This window comes from Schistosoma mansoni (genome assembly GCF_000237925.1).
Source record: "Schistosoma mansoni, WGS project CABG00000000 data, supercontig 0138, strain Puerto Rico, whole genome shotgun sequence".
NCBI classification, from domain to species: domain Eukaryota; kingdom Metazoa; phylum Platyhelminthes; class Trematoda; order Strigeidida; family Schistosomatidae; genus Schistosoma; species Schistosoma mansoni.
The window spans coordinates 135630-144813 of NW_017386041.1; the positions used below are offsets into that span (position 1 = coordinate 135630).

Consider the following 9184-nt stretch of genomic DNA (forward strand, 5'->3'; position numbering starts at 1 on the left):
AGGAGATCGGTTGCGGCCCGAATAGCTCAGTGGGAACGTCTCTGACTGTGAAGCTGAGTGACACGGGATCAAATCCATCAGGGAGCACCAGTTCCCTCAAGATTACAGGTACACCTTGATGACGAGTGCGAAGTAGCACGAAACCCGGGTCCAGGGTTTCCTGTTGACCATCTCCAACTACCATTTTATCTGAACATAGTGCACACAGTTTCGAGCCACCTAGACTAATGGTCACATTGCAACTTGCTCGATAGCATTTGATCAGCACTAAGAAGGACTTGAAACGCATGACATTGATCACCACCCAGTGATCAATCAATTGTGACAACCTATAACAAATATTATGCTAGACAGAGTAGAAACTTTCCTCGTCTATGCAATCGCTAACAGACTCTCAGTAAAATCCCATAATTCACCATTGTTAAAATCCTGGATCATGGAAACCAAAAGAAAGTTAGAAAATTCTATAAGTATAGGATTCAGATCAAGCTATAATTGACCTAAGTATGGTTATAATCACAATTTATCAGTCTACTCAACAAACGGTCAGTGCAATGAATGGACAAATATAAACTTATCGGGACAGACAATAGTAATGGAGAGATGAATAAGGATAACCAGATACAAACAAGTTCCTGAGAATGGAATGTTTTAGCACTTGTGGAATCATTAGATAGATCATGTCTGTTTGATGAAGTTTCGTTGGCTGAGCTGGACGGTTCGTTCTTGAACCTTTCATTGTTCTTCTGAACAACATCAACACAAACTTCAAGTTAACAAAACTATTCAGCTCAGAGAATGAAATTTCACAAAAGTGATCCACCTGTATCATCTCAGGATCATTTCTATATGAAGTCATTACTGATATTATTATTCAGAACAACAATGAAATCTTCACACAAATAAGCCATCCAACTCAGAAGAAACACAATAACTAAGAATCGACTGTCATCATCTTTAATTGAATTAGTTTCATAAAGCTATTTGAGACATATGAATGTCTATTGTATGTATATATGCATCTCATTAAATGATTTTATTTACCTGTCGACCAATAATAATAATAATGACTTATCAACGAACTTATGTTAGTATGTACAGTCGCCAATGATTTGACTATTTCACTATGAAATATAGACAGAATTCAGGCATTTTTGATCATTCATATTGACTTTTCAATGTTCAGTATTATACATCATATTGTTTTTTTTAAAAAAAAACTTTAATAGTTTATTTCCATACCTTTTTTTAAATAGAAACATAAGTTGATTTCTATTTTATTGTTCGATAATTTAATAGTTCAGTTCATGAGTCGATTGAAGCTTGACCACAATGGAAACCCTGGAAGCATTAGACCGCTGTTTCGTCCTATTGTGGGACTGCTCAGTAGTGTGTCTCCACGACCCCTCCCGTGGGATTCGAACTCACGACCGTCGGTCTCACGAGAGAACACTTAATCTTCAGACCACTGAGCTGGTCGGCATTCAAAGGTGTTAACGTAGAACTTCAACAAATCCACGGAATCGCGCCACTGTCCACTATTGTGTTCAGTGAGTTACTATCTCATAACAGACCTGGTTGAACTCCACTGGTCACTATTTCTCATTAGAACTTTAAGAAATACCTCTCGAAGGGAGAGATCGATAGGTCCTGGGTTTGAATCTTGCGAAGCTCGATCGTGGTTGCTCAATGCTAATGAGTCCCACACGAGGACGAAACAGTCGTCTAGTGCTTATAGGTATTCCATAGTGGTTTAGCTTGAACTGACTAATGAATTCAACTATAAAATTATTAAAATCTCCACGTAACCCCCTTCTTCTAATAATCACATTTTTTTTTTATTCATCCATTATGTGTAACGATTATCTCCACCTACGCATAAATTGTTAAATGTTGATTGGTTAAATATTTTCTCGAAATTTCATTGGTTAATTTCGGGGAAAATAAAAATTAATCTTTTCAGTTGAATACGTTTTTAAACACAAAGAAAAGTTGAGGAAGTTCCTTTTTCCTCTTTTTTTTCTTGGGAATTTTTTATATTCATATATTTAATTTAAAAAAAAAATTATAATTATTACCAAGGATGATGATAAATACAAGAATTGAAGGCATCATATTGAATATGAATTAAAAAGAGTATTCACGTTAAAGGTGCAGTCACATAAAGGTAAGAAACATTTAATGTTGATAATTGTTATTATTTATAAGAAGAGTTTTGATGATAATAATAAATTTTCATAGTTGAAAGTATGAGTCAATTGAAGCTAAACTAACATGGAAAACCTGGAAGTACTGGATGACCGTTTCGTCTTAGTGTGAAACTCCTCAGTGGTAGTGCGCATCCACAATCCAGCATTCGTGAGATTCGAACCTAGGACCTACCAGTCTCACGCCAGAGCACTTAAACGATCGTGGATGCACACTTCTGAGGAGTCTCATGCTAGCACGAAACGGTCATCCAGTGCTTCCAGGTTTTCCGTAGTGGTCTAGCTTCAATGGACTCATGATTTCAACTATGAAATTACTGATATCCCCACAAAACCCCTTCTGATAATAACAAAAAAATTTGGAAAATAATAGTCATTTTGAAAGAAATGTTTTCATAAAATTATTACTTGTGCATAAGTTGATTATTTATTTCTTTTTTTGAATACTTAAATATTGGTACAAAAGGGCACCGAATACATATACACCACACAAGTCAATTGATTTGTATGTGGGCTGTAATACTTCCCGTGAGCTTAAACCGAAGTAAATGGTTTCCTTAGGGGGCCACACCTGAAGCCTGAGACATAAAGGTTTGATCCACAAGACAGTGGAGCATTGTGAGGAGACACATTACCATGGTAACCGATGACCAACAATAGGTTCATACGCCATTTATTTCCTTAGAATCCTAATGCCCATGTACACCATTGGTTTAGAATGAGGGTTTTCCAACTCCCCTATGTGAATCCTCCATATCCACAAACCCGATTAAAGAGACAGACATTTGCTTTCCTTCCTCAGAATTCGGTAAACAACAGCGATGCTGAAAGAAGGCAGTGAGTAGTACTTCCCTGGTAGTGACTATATACGCGTAATCATGTGAGAGCATTTCGAGATATAGAGATAACTCACCCCACTCTCGACCATACGAAGCCATTATTTCGAAATCTCCTTATATATATGTGTCTATATGGTTGTTGTTTGTATGTTGAAACACATGAATTCGTACTTATGTAGTTCATATTTATTTTCCAAATTACCTAAATAATGATAAAAAAGATGTCATAATTTTAAGCCATATTGTTATCAATCTATATTTTATCTACATCAGTTTTATTTATCACAATAATACAGAAGTCATTAGTAAGTAAATGGAGTTCTGTTGTCTTTGATATTGGACAAAAGAATGTGAATTATACTATTCAATAAGAAAGACTATACATACAAATGGTATGAAATCTTGAATAATGAATTTAGATTTCATAAAATTAAATAAGTTGAAAAACTTTAGTAGTAAAGTGTTATAACACGTGTGAGTGTGTGAGTGCGTGCCCTATTTGATATATGAATGTGCTGAACCCTGCCAATCAGAGAGGAGTGATTTTAATCGATCAGAGCAATGATACACAAAAAGCCGTATGAACAGTCTTGTGTATTTATCACTCCTACTTTCTGTCTGGCCCAGCCAGTTAAGTCCAGAACACCAGTAACAGCCTCTACAATATGAATCATTATTGTCAAACATACTGGGTTTATATACCAAACAGACTGAGCACATCGTGCCATAAATAAGAAAGCAATATTTGTACAAGATTCAGCCAAATGTGGCTGTGAATAGGGGGGGAACCGTAATTAATAGACCGGGGATAACTCAGGACCGGCAAATGGTATAATAATAGTCTACAGGTCAAAATAAAGCTTATAATAAGAGGGACATGAGTATGAGTAGTTAAGTTACTTAGCAACCATACAATAGGAAATATACATATCATATTGGTCTATAAATGGTTCTCAAAGTTACCATTCATAAATCTCCATGGGATATAACACAAAGGATCACTTTAGAAGAAACTTAGAGATGATCAGAAAATTCTACTTTACTTTTATGAAACGATTAGACTGATTGGAACTGACTCAATATATATTGATCAATGTAAATAAGGTATGCATGAATTAGGTATTCCATTAAGGTCAATTACAGACAAATGAAACTCCCTAGCGGTTAATGACTATCCCAAAGTTAATTTAACAATCCAGATATGATATTGACTATAGTAAAAATATATTCAACATTCAATTTTTATCCATCAAAGAACATAATTATGTTTTCTATATACGTAAAGTTGTCACTAACAGATATTCTAATCATGAAAACAATTAAAATATTTTCTTGGTTCATTCTATGTCAACAATATATCAAATGTAAGCAAAGATGGATAGTGGCTAGCAATGGAATCCAGGACGCGCGTCACTTCGTCATATTTGGGACTTGTCAGTTGGATATACCGGCATCTTAGAGTTGATGTTCACTTTGATACTAGAACCCAGTACCTTTCGCTTCAAATGCCATTGTGTTATCCACTGCTAGTCACTATCTATCTTTGGTTAAATTGCTTGTGAAATAAGGCTATATCGAGGCAATACGCACGGTATGCACATATGCCAATTAGAGACTGACCAGTTGCAGTCCTAACAAATCGATGTGAAGATTCAAACAAGCAATACTAAGTGAATTTAAACTTCACCCCATTGCACAAGCAAGTGGTTATCAGGACTCAGTGACCGAGTGGATAACGCGATGGCATTTGAAGCGAAAGGTACTGGGTTTGAGTCACCGAGTAAAAATCAACTCTGAGATGCATGTACATCCAGCTGACGAGTCCTAAATAGGACGGAACGCACGTCCTGGATTCCACTGTTAGCCACTATCCATCTTTGCTTACAAGGCTTGTGAATTTAGGCTATATCGAGGCAATACACACAGTATGCACATATACCAATTATAGACTGACCAATTGCAGTCCTAAAAACATCAATGGGAAGATTCAAACAAACAATATTAAGTAAATATCATTTTGTTTAGTTCGATAATTTGTGTAAAATACGTACTCATTGACTCTCTGGAGTTTGTGTAACGGAATTCAGAAACCATATCAATGTATTTCTTTGTTACCTACATGTTAGAATGAGTTCTGCATCCTTTCATAAACATTTTCAATAACTAGATAAGAGTGGTGTTGTCGATTCATCTCAGTCTTGACGAAATGATAATTGTCATTCAATTCAATCGTTTTTGTTATGATAGTTATTAGTAGTGATGTTATTTTGTTTTTGTGATTTATACTAGGTCACTTGATATTTCATTCACAACAAAGTACCCATCCCATTAATACGTGATTTTCGTTTACCTGATTCTGAAAAACTATGTAAATTCTAAATCAGATTGAGTTTCATTATTAATGCTCCCACTATTTCTTCCGAAATACTTTATAAACTATCATATTCTACAACAACTTTGGGATATTTACATATACTATGTTTTTTTTAAGACTTGTTTTTATTGATCTGTAGTTGTTAGAATTAGTCGATGACTAGATTACTCCGCCTGTAGCTCCAGAGGGGGCTACTGCCGGTCCCAAGCCCTGGGAAAGGAGGAGGGTTGAGCATGTAGTTAGCGACCCCATCCCGTAGATAACCAGCTGGCTAAAAAAATACGCTAACCAGATTACCCAAATGATTGTTTATAGATGACTGTATAAATGATTGGTAAGATTATATATACTCTTTTTACTTTACTTTACTTACGCCTGTTACTCTCAATGGAGCATAGGCCGCCGACCAGCTTTCTCCTAGGCCTCCTTTTCTAGTTCTATCCATTTTTTGTTCATTCTTCTCATGTCTGTCTCCATTTCTCAGCGTAATGTGTTCTTTGATCTTCCTCTTCTCCTTTGACCTTCAGGATTCCATGTGAGGGCTTGTCTTGTGACGCAATTGGGTGACTTCCTCAATGTGTGTCCTATCCACTTTCAGAGCTTCTTCCTGATTTCTTCCTCCACTGGAATCTGGTTTGTTCTCTTCCGTAGTAGAATGTTGCTGATAATGTCTGGCCATCTGATCCGAAGTATCTTGCGTAGACAACTGTTAATAAACACCTGTATCTTCTGGATAATGGCTTTCGTAGTTCTCCAAGTTTCCGCTCCTTACAGTAGAACTGTCTTGACATTTGTATTCAAATTTCTGATCTTGTTGTTGGTTGACAATTGTTTTGAGTTCCAGATGTCTTTCAGTTGTAAATATGCTGCTCTTGCTTTGCCGATCCTCGCCCTCACATCTGCATCTGATCCACCGAGTTATATATACTCTTCCCTCATTAGATAATGAGATATGCACTTTCATAGAATATTCCCTTGGTTTATTTATCTTGAAATATTAAATAAGTAATATATTTAATTGAACATTATTAGTGAGCTTAGGTATTATACAATATTTTAAACACACACCTATTGAAGAACACTATGACTGATATTGATTTTATAGAGTTGACAAATCTTCTGACTGAACACTTGAATCTGTTTCCTAAGCTCCTCTAATATTCCAAGGCTAAAGAGACACGACAACTGGAACTCGAGAGACAAGACGCGAAATATGGAAAGAATACTTTACTCCAAGGTTCGTTTATATGCAGAAAATCGAAGGTATTTATAGCACTTCAGGTGGCCTTGATCTTTTGAGAAAGTTTTGGAACGCTACTAAACACAGTAGCAGTATAGACAATCATCCAATCAGAAATGTAACACGTGACCATTCACTTTCTAGATGTTTCTCAGAAACTTCTATTCAATGCTGATTCAATGAAATGTTTCCTAATGTTTTCAAAGCGCCTCTGAGGTTTTTTTGAGGAATTTTCTGGATCTGTCCAACAAAAATTAGGTTGACAATTTAATTTACTTTCAATGTAATTATTCTCTTTCTTTGGTATGTTGAAATGAAACCCCATTAATGCTGACAAAGGAATCTCTACTGAGAATTGAAATTTATTTCAATAATTAGAGATGATGGATCGATTAAATTTAGACATTAATACTGTAGTGAACAAGAACACGAATAGGGACAATCGAATATATCTAAGCACCAATTACAGACTATCTCACTATATTCTGATAACCATACAGTTGACAGTTAATTTGCAAAATAACAATCAATTGTCTCAATCTTAACTGTTCCTTCTTCAAATATCAGTCCTTGCTTCTCTGATTATTATTGTTCATGCATTTTCGTACCGAGTGCGCTTCATTCCTGTTCTTTTCTTATCGATCTTCTGCCAAAATACATTCTATGTCTGATCAGCACCATATACTACTTATATAGATATAAGTAGACCACGCCACAATACCATCAAACGCCGGCCAGTTGAGTGATTTATAGGTTGAGTTCATGTGCGAGACAGAATGCCCTAGGTTCGAGTCCCGTATATGGGATTGTGAATGCTCGCTGCTGAGATGTTATTAACTAGAACAAAATGGACATCCAATGTTTCCAAGGTTTTAATAGTGGTCTAGCTTAGATTAATTTATGAACTCAATTATGATAATAATACTACCATCTCCACAAATCCCTATTCTGTTCAATATAAAATAGCTTAGAATCAATTTTTTTTGAAAGAAAAAAACAATTTCAAATGTCAACACGAAAATTCACTATTAGTTTTATTTTTCTCTCATAAAAAAAGAAAGACACTTGGTAACAACTGGTATTATTAAAAAAAACTAGAAATTGAATATTACGTCATAAAAAAAGTTAGACATTATCACCATCGGATACCGGCCAGCTCACTTGCTATCGGCTAGGTTCTCTGGTGCGAGACTGGTAGGTCCTTGGTTCGAACCTCGCGGGGCGGGATCGTAGGTGCGCACTGCTAAGGAGTCCCACAATGGGACGAAACAGCCGTCCAGTGCTTCCAGATTTTTCATTGTGGTCTAGCTTTAATTAACTCATGAACTCAACTGTTAAATATATGAATGTGTTTTCATTTAAGTGAGCTACAAATTTAACCTTTTAATATGGAATATTGTAGTAAACGAGATTCGGGTGTTGATAACCAATTTATTATTTTAATACAAAATTACAGTATGAATTCACTTAGTATTACTTGTTTGAATCTTCTCAGTCTCTAATTGGCATATGTGCATACAGTGCGTATTGCCTCGATATAGCCTTATTTCACAAGCGTTGTAAGCAAAGATGGGTAGTGGCTAGCAGTGGAATCCAGTTTGACGCGCGTTTCGTCCTTCACCCCATTGCACAAGCAAGTGGCCATTAGCACTCAGTAGCTGAATGGATAACGCGATGGCGTTTGAAGTGAAAGGTACTGGGTTCGAGTCCATCGCAGAGTGAACATCAACTCTGAGATGCAGGCACATCCAGCTGATGAGTCCCAAATAGGACGAAACGCGCCTTGTCCTGAATTCCACTGCTAGCAACTATCCATCTTTACCTAAAATTACAGTATATTTTGGTAAAATATGAAAACCATACATTAAATTCATCATTTGTTCTTCACATTCTTTATGATTCTTCCAATTCAAAAATTTCTTTTTATTTCCATTTCTAATTTATTTAAGTTGATCTTCTTAGCCTTCTACTGCCAGTCATTCAACTTTTGATTAATGTTACATACTACTTATATTGACAAAAATAAGTAGCATACACGATAGATTTTAAAGTGTTTCATTCGTTAGTTGAATAGATGATTCTTTGAAATAATGCTGGAACATTTGTGTACTGACCAAATGATTTAACCGGTGTGTGGGAAAAATTAGATTTGACGGTTGTAAATGATTGTTTTATACAAGTTTACATTAATTAATCAGGCTCTGGAAATTCTATATCACTGAGAATTAGATTGCAACTACTCTAATCATTACAGCTAGAAATTATCTGATGAAATAGTTACTTTACAAAGAGGAGCATTAGATATGATTTCAGTAGATAGATTATCTAATTCATGTTCTTGAGAAATTCAATCCTTCTTGTCAAAACAATGACTATGATGGAGTTTTATTCTCTGAGCTGGATGGTTTGGTCGTGGAGCTTTCATCATTCTTCTGAACGACATCATCAGCATAAACTTCGGGTGGAAATGAAGTGTTTGAATTTCTCTACATGTGGTTCACAGCTTGTTTTGTTCACCTCGATA

The 9184-nt window shown here is 35.7% G+C and overlaps 1 protein-coding gene and 1 non-coding gene across 3 annotated transcripts in view; both read left to right on the top strand.

Annotated features, from left to right (window-relative positions):
- Smp_164450.1 (hypothetical protein) overlaps positions 1-9184 on the top strand; it is a gene marked incomplete at its 3' end in the record, with an annotated part of 81634 nt that overhangs the window by 43690 nt on the left and 28760 nt on the right.
- Smp_tRNA_00695_Pseudo_TTG.1.1 lies at positions 8310-8382 on the top strand. The gene has a single exon. It is a non-coding gene (tRNA).